The sequence below is a fragment of the Palaemon carinicauda genome, chromosome 8 (genome assembly GCF_036898095.1).
Source record: "Palaemon carinicauda isolate YSFRI2023 chromosome 8, ASM3689809v2, whole genome shotgun sequence".
In the NCBI taxonomy this organism is placed as follows: Eukaryota; Metazoa; Arthropoda; class Malacostraca; order Decapoda; family Palaemonidae; genus Palaemon; species Palaemon carinicauda.
The window spans coordinates 137,078,787-137,084,786 of NC_090732.1; the positions used below are offsets into that span (position 1 = coordinate 137,078,787).

Sequence of the window (6,000 nt, forward strand, 5' to 3'; positions counted from 1 at the left end):
TGTTCATGATTCAGATTTCTACACTAGATAGTAGAGGCAATGAAATGGTGAGAAAGAAATAGGTCAAGATAAGCAATGTGTACATTTGCTATACCGTACGAAGTTGAAATGCTTTATGTGTAATGCAAAAGAAACAAAATACACTTAATAATGCATTTATGAACTATGGAAAGGAAGATGTAAAGGTTACAGGTGAAGGAAGGGGATATTGAGCTATTAAAAAAGAAATTCTAAAGTGGCGTGAAAAGAAAGGAGAATTTAAATGTACATGGCAAAAATGGTGTATATACATAAAGATGTAAAAAAAAATCTCACAAATTAGTAAGACATCATAGATTACGTTAAAAGCCCGTGATTAGAATATCTCAATATCCAAAAATATTTGCGGTTACCATGATAAATCAGGTCTGTGCATATCTCAGCTAAAAAAAAAAACCGCTAGAAATTCTTCTGAGATCTATATCTATGTAGTAGAGTTCCATTAAAATCTGGAAGATACAACCTTTCCCACACTGGAGATCACTAGTCAAAAAGGGGGTTTATTTTCCAAGAAAATTATGTGACACTGTTTCCATAAGGACTGAAGGGTAATCACACCATTCATCACTTACATAAGTAGATAGAAAGAAGCTATCAATTAGGTTTCCTCATATTACCAGCAATATATTGGATATAAAAATATATAAACGATTACATAAATACTGTGATAATTGATATAGATTTTGATAATAGAAAAGGACATGAAATAAAAGTTTCATAATTCTCCTGATGATGTGATTTGGGTAGCGGGCAGGAACACGCAACACGAGATCTTGCCATTAAAAGCAGTGAATTCCAAACAATCAATCGCAGTGTCATACTGCAGCCCACAAGTGACACGCAAACGCACACATTCACAAACATAGAGACAACCCCACGCCATACATGAATACGTGGAAAAGGTGAAACTCTTAAATCCCAAGACTGAGCACTCAACCTTTTATTTCTCAGTCAGTCACCTAAACATTCAGATGGAAACTGGACAAGAAAATGTTTTAGTGGCCTGCAAACTAATATTCTAAGATACACATTATTCTTCTTCCTCTGCTTACATCATTATTAACGTTTTCTGCCAGCGTTTTTTTTTTTCCGGGGATATGATGTGTAGAGTTCTCTCCGCTGCCGCCTGCAATTTGTACCTTTTGCTGTAATTTTTACCTGGTCCACGATTTCAGGTCTGCCCTCCCGACATGATTTTCTGAACCTACCTACTTTTTTAATATCTACTTAATGTTTTGCTAACTGTTTCTCACGTCTTCTCGGCAGATGGCAAACGAATTACACGTTTAACTTGACACCACACGTCAGGCCACACGTTTCGCCATAAATCTCCATAGAAAATCATCATATTCTTAATAAGAAATATCCTCGAACTGTACCGAAAATATAATGCAACACTAAAAAGATAACCGGCAATACAAAAACCATACGATAAAATTAATTCTCAACTTTTCGATATTGCTGATATTTTAGATATGACTTCAACTGAATACTTTTAAAAATATATGTTAAATGAAAGATTTCCCATTTCCCCTACCACGATGCGGAAGAAATTCGTATAGTTCTCATCTTTAATTTGACAGTTCGAAGATCTGCAGAGGAAAGGAGAAATTCTCCACATCATTCCTCATTTAAATCTTCACAGGGTTTCAGTAGGGATCGTTGAATGATGGACTTAATAAAAAGGAAAGAGAGAGAGAGAGAGAGAGAGAGAGAGAGAGAGAGAGAGAGAGAGAGAGAGGGTGGGGGGTGGGGGCTGGGATTCGACGTGCTGACAGATTCTGAATAGATGTATGATGTATGGAGCGACCATAGTGAACGAATGACTGACTATAGAGGTTTCATTTCTACGAAGTAACAGTTGAAGGATGGCTTGAGTTGTTTTCATTCTGGGCCACTCTGTTGAAGAAACTTCTTATCGAAATTATATATATATATATATATATATATATATATATGTATATATATGTATATATATATATATATATATATATGTATATGTATATATGTGCGCGTGTTTGTGTATGCGCTCTGTCGCCCTCTTGCAGTAAACACCAGTATAAATATTTATACTTTTTCTCTCAAAATGAACATCTGATGACGTTTTCTTTCAGAGTAAATATAATAACCTTCTAAAATGGGTCGAAACAAACTTGAAGGGAACCTGAATGAAGGTTTTGTGACTAGCTAATAGCCGTGATGGCATCTGTCAAGCTGACGGTATGTAATTATCAATTCACGGAAATAAATAAAAACATAAATTCCTAGCAGTCAGAATCTACAAGTTTTCATACCATAAACTTGCTTTCTCATCTATAATCTTTTGTTTAGGCTACAATTGTCCAAAATATCCTGGTATCGACTATGGTGATATTTTGGCAATAATGGCTTCTCATTAATGACATGGGGACCTCCTTGATGTTACAGGAGCAATGATTAAAAACAAAGTTAGTTCTAAGACTAATATTCGTTTAAGAGAGACTCCACACGAATAAGCTCCTCGTTTTCATTCCTGTCGAAAATCAGACACCCACTCAATTTTTTTTTTTTTTTTTTTTTACGTACGATAAGTAATAAGGCTGTTGATTTTTTTTTTTTATGAAAATTAGACATGCATGTTGTTATTTGGTGACATTTCTCTTTCATGGTGCAACTGGTTTTATTTTCTTTATCACATTTTACTAAAAGTTTATTTTGGTTTCCTAAAAGCTAAAGATTAGTTTAGACTGTCATTTCAACCGAACTTTAAAACCACTGCTATAAAACAAACAAACAAAATCCAAAGGAGATTTTCTGGAGCCTCCAATATATGGCTTAAAAATTATGCTTATCTAACACGAACGACAGGGTCTGCGTTAAATTTGTGGTTATCTCTGAAACCTTTATCATGTTAGCAAGTCAATTTTTTCATGAATTTTCCTCGACCATGACCCATCCCTCAATGAAGTCAATATAAGCACCCACGGAAATAAAACTATTACAGACCTTACTCTTCTTGATAATCAGCCTGACATGTAAAAGGTTAGAACAATAATAATTCAAGAACAGATATCTATGGAAAAAACTAAAAGACCATAATGGGAGCAAGCCTTCAAAGAATAGGAAATATGGCAACTCAACAAAATGTGGATTAATATGGTCTGTAAAGCGAGTAGTGGATATAATACTCCAACAACAAGTAGGCTAGTGGGCGTAAAAACGTCTCGGAAATCACCTACTAAAGGTGTTACTGCTAAAGGAAGTTCCCTGCAGACATAGGGGTAATTATTCAAAATTGGAATTATCATTTCTCTTAGAAGAAAAGTATTCAACCAGATGGTCCTACCAGTATTAACTTATCCATCTGATACTTGGATCATTACTGAAGCCTTAGAACATAAACGAGTTACAACTCATAGAGCTATGGAAAGAATAATAATGGGAATAACACTAAGAGACAGAAGAAGAGCATCATGGATAGGAGAGAAAACTAAAGTAGAGAATATTCTAACAACATGTAAGAAAAAAATGGACATGGGAAGAACATAAATGAGAATGACAGATATAGATGGACAATAAGACTAACAGAATGGGTCCCTAGAGATTACAAACGAAGCAGGGGCAGGAAGCGAAGGCGATGGATTGACGAGGAAAGAAAATGTGCGGGTATAGTCTGGCATACAAAAGTACAAACAGACGGGAGTTGAAGGACATGTCTGAAGCATTTGTCCTGCAATAGACTAGCAATAGCTGATATATATATATATATATATATATATATATAGTATGTATGTGTATATATATATGTGTGTGTGTGTGTGTGTGTGTGTGTACAGTACATATATTACATAAATATTATATAGCTTAATAAAAGTTTAATCTACTTAAATATATCAAATAGGCTGAGCGTATACATTTAACAAAATCACAATGCATAGGTCTGGCCAAAAATCTATAAAATATGAATAAAAAAAAAATCCATACTAAACGTATTCACATGATGTTACGATGCTGACATCCTTTTACGAGAACATTAATTTAGCAAATCAGTAACGTTACAATAATGTATCTCAAGCACTAAGTATAGTCAAGTACTCAAAAAAGGGCTGGTACTTTTTTGGCGCATGCATAAAAAATCCGTACTCACTATTTCATTCAACTTCAACCAATCCACTTCTAGGAAGTTGGGCTACTTTTTTCACATCGATGGTCAGAGACTACTTGAAAGAAAGAGGTGCTTTATTTGCTTATTGGATACTACTACTACTACTATTAGTATTATTATCATTATTATTATTATTATTATTATCATTATTAATATTATTACTTGCTAAGCTACAACCCTAGTTGGAAAAGCAGAATTCTATAAGCCAAGGGGCCCCAACAGGGAAAATATCCCAGTGAGGAAAGGAAACATGGAAAAATAAAATATCTTAAGAAGAATAACATTAAAATAAATATTTCATATATAAACTAAAAAAACTTTAACAAAACAAGAGGAAGAGAAATCAGATAGAATAGTGTGCCCGAGTGTACACTCAAGCAGGAGAACTCTAACCCAAGACAGTGGAAGACCATGGTACAGAGGCTATGGCACTACCAAAGACTAGAGAACAATGGTTTGATTTTGGAGTGTCCTAGAAGAGCTGCTTACTATGGCTAAAGAGTCTCTTCTACCCTTGTCTCTGAAGCCAAATGTCGTTTGATTAATAAAGACAAAATAAAAATGTTCCCTGAACATTATCATGTGGAACATCAAACATGATATGTTTAGAATAACTAAAACATCAACCCAACTCAAAAGATAATGCTGAAAATTGGGTTAATTTTCTAACCTATGACTCATCGCAAGACGAAAACATTACTGTAAGTGAAGAAGGAAAAAGGTGCAAGACAATTAAAACTAAATGATCACTACAATTGTCCTATTTTTCACTCTTTCTTCTGACAAATTCTATTCGCTTTAATACGATCTCATTTGCCTCCTCTCCTGTAGCAATCAGTAAGAAAGGAATGTGAAGGGGATGGTGGAGGAGAGCAGCAAAGGTGTAGGAGGGAGAAAGAAGGGGTAGGGAGGAGAGGGATGGCAGAGTCTGGAGCGTGTATACGTCTGATAGCGTGACCTGACATCTCACGATGGCATCCAACATTTTGGTGTTTTTCACGATTCCCTTTTAACGGGAAACCTCAGCCTGCAGGCAAACGGCCGGGAATCTCACGAATAAGAAAAAGAGGATAAAATGCGTCCATCAATTTTTCTGTCGCAATACCGTGCTAAGGGAAGCATCTGTTAATTCGACAAAATGTCAACATCGCCAATCAAGGCAAAAATTAAAATATTCAGAAGAGCAGAAAACGCTCGGGGAAGGAAGAATTTTAGTTTAGGCCGGGATACACGACCCAACTTTGACACAAACGAGGCACAGCCACGCAAGCACTTCCACAAACAAATCCGCACAAGAGTTTTTTTCCTCTCTTTCCTCTTCCGCAAACCTGATTTTTTCATTTCGTGATACAGAAACAAGATAATAAGGAAGACTAAATTGATGGTGGATGATGACAGGTGATGTCAAAAATAAGTTTTAGATAGAAATACAAAGGAAAAAGTAAAAGATTACCACGACTGGCAAACTAAATGTCTATGCGGTGATATTTTATTCATTTTATTAGAAAGTGCTTTGTCATGCAACCGTTTTCTGATTTCAGAAAGTGGTATCATGAAAGCCAAGATCTTTTGCCTTCAACTTTGAAATATATTGAAGGGTTAATGTAATTACGAAACAATTAAAGATAATGTTCGGACCATTAACCTGTCATTTTGCAATCAAATCAATGTCTGAAAACAAGTAAAAAAGGAAACGAGGCACGTTTATTAAAGAGGTAATAAATTAAGTAAATCCTAGAGTTGAAAATTACCTTAAAAAAGTCTTTGTCCTTTACATTTGTGGGAAAAAAGTCTGCAATCGTAATGACAACGATCAA

At 35.1% G+C, this 6,000-nt stretch overlaps 1 protein-coding gene across 1 annotated transcript in view; it reads left to right on the forward strand.

Annotated features, from left to right (window-relative positions):
• LOC137645463 (uncharacterized) overlaps positions 1-6,000 on the forward strand; it is a 50,892-nt gene that overhangs the window by 22,682 nt on the left and 22,210 nt on the right. The gene's annotated exons all lie outside the window — the stretch shown is intronic.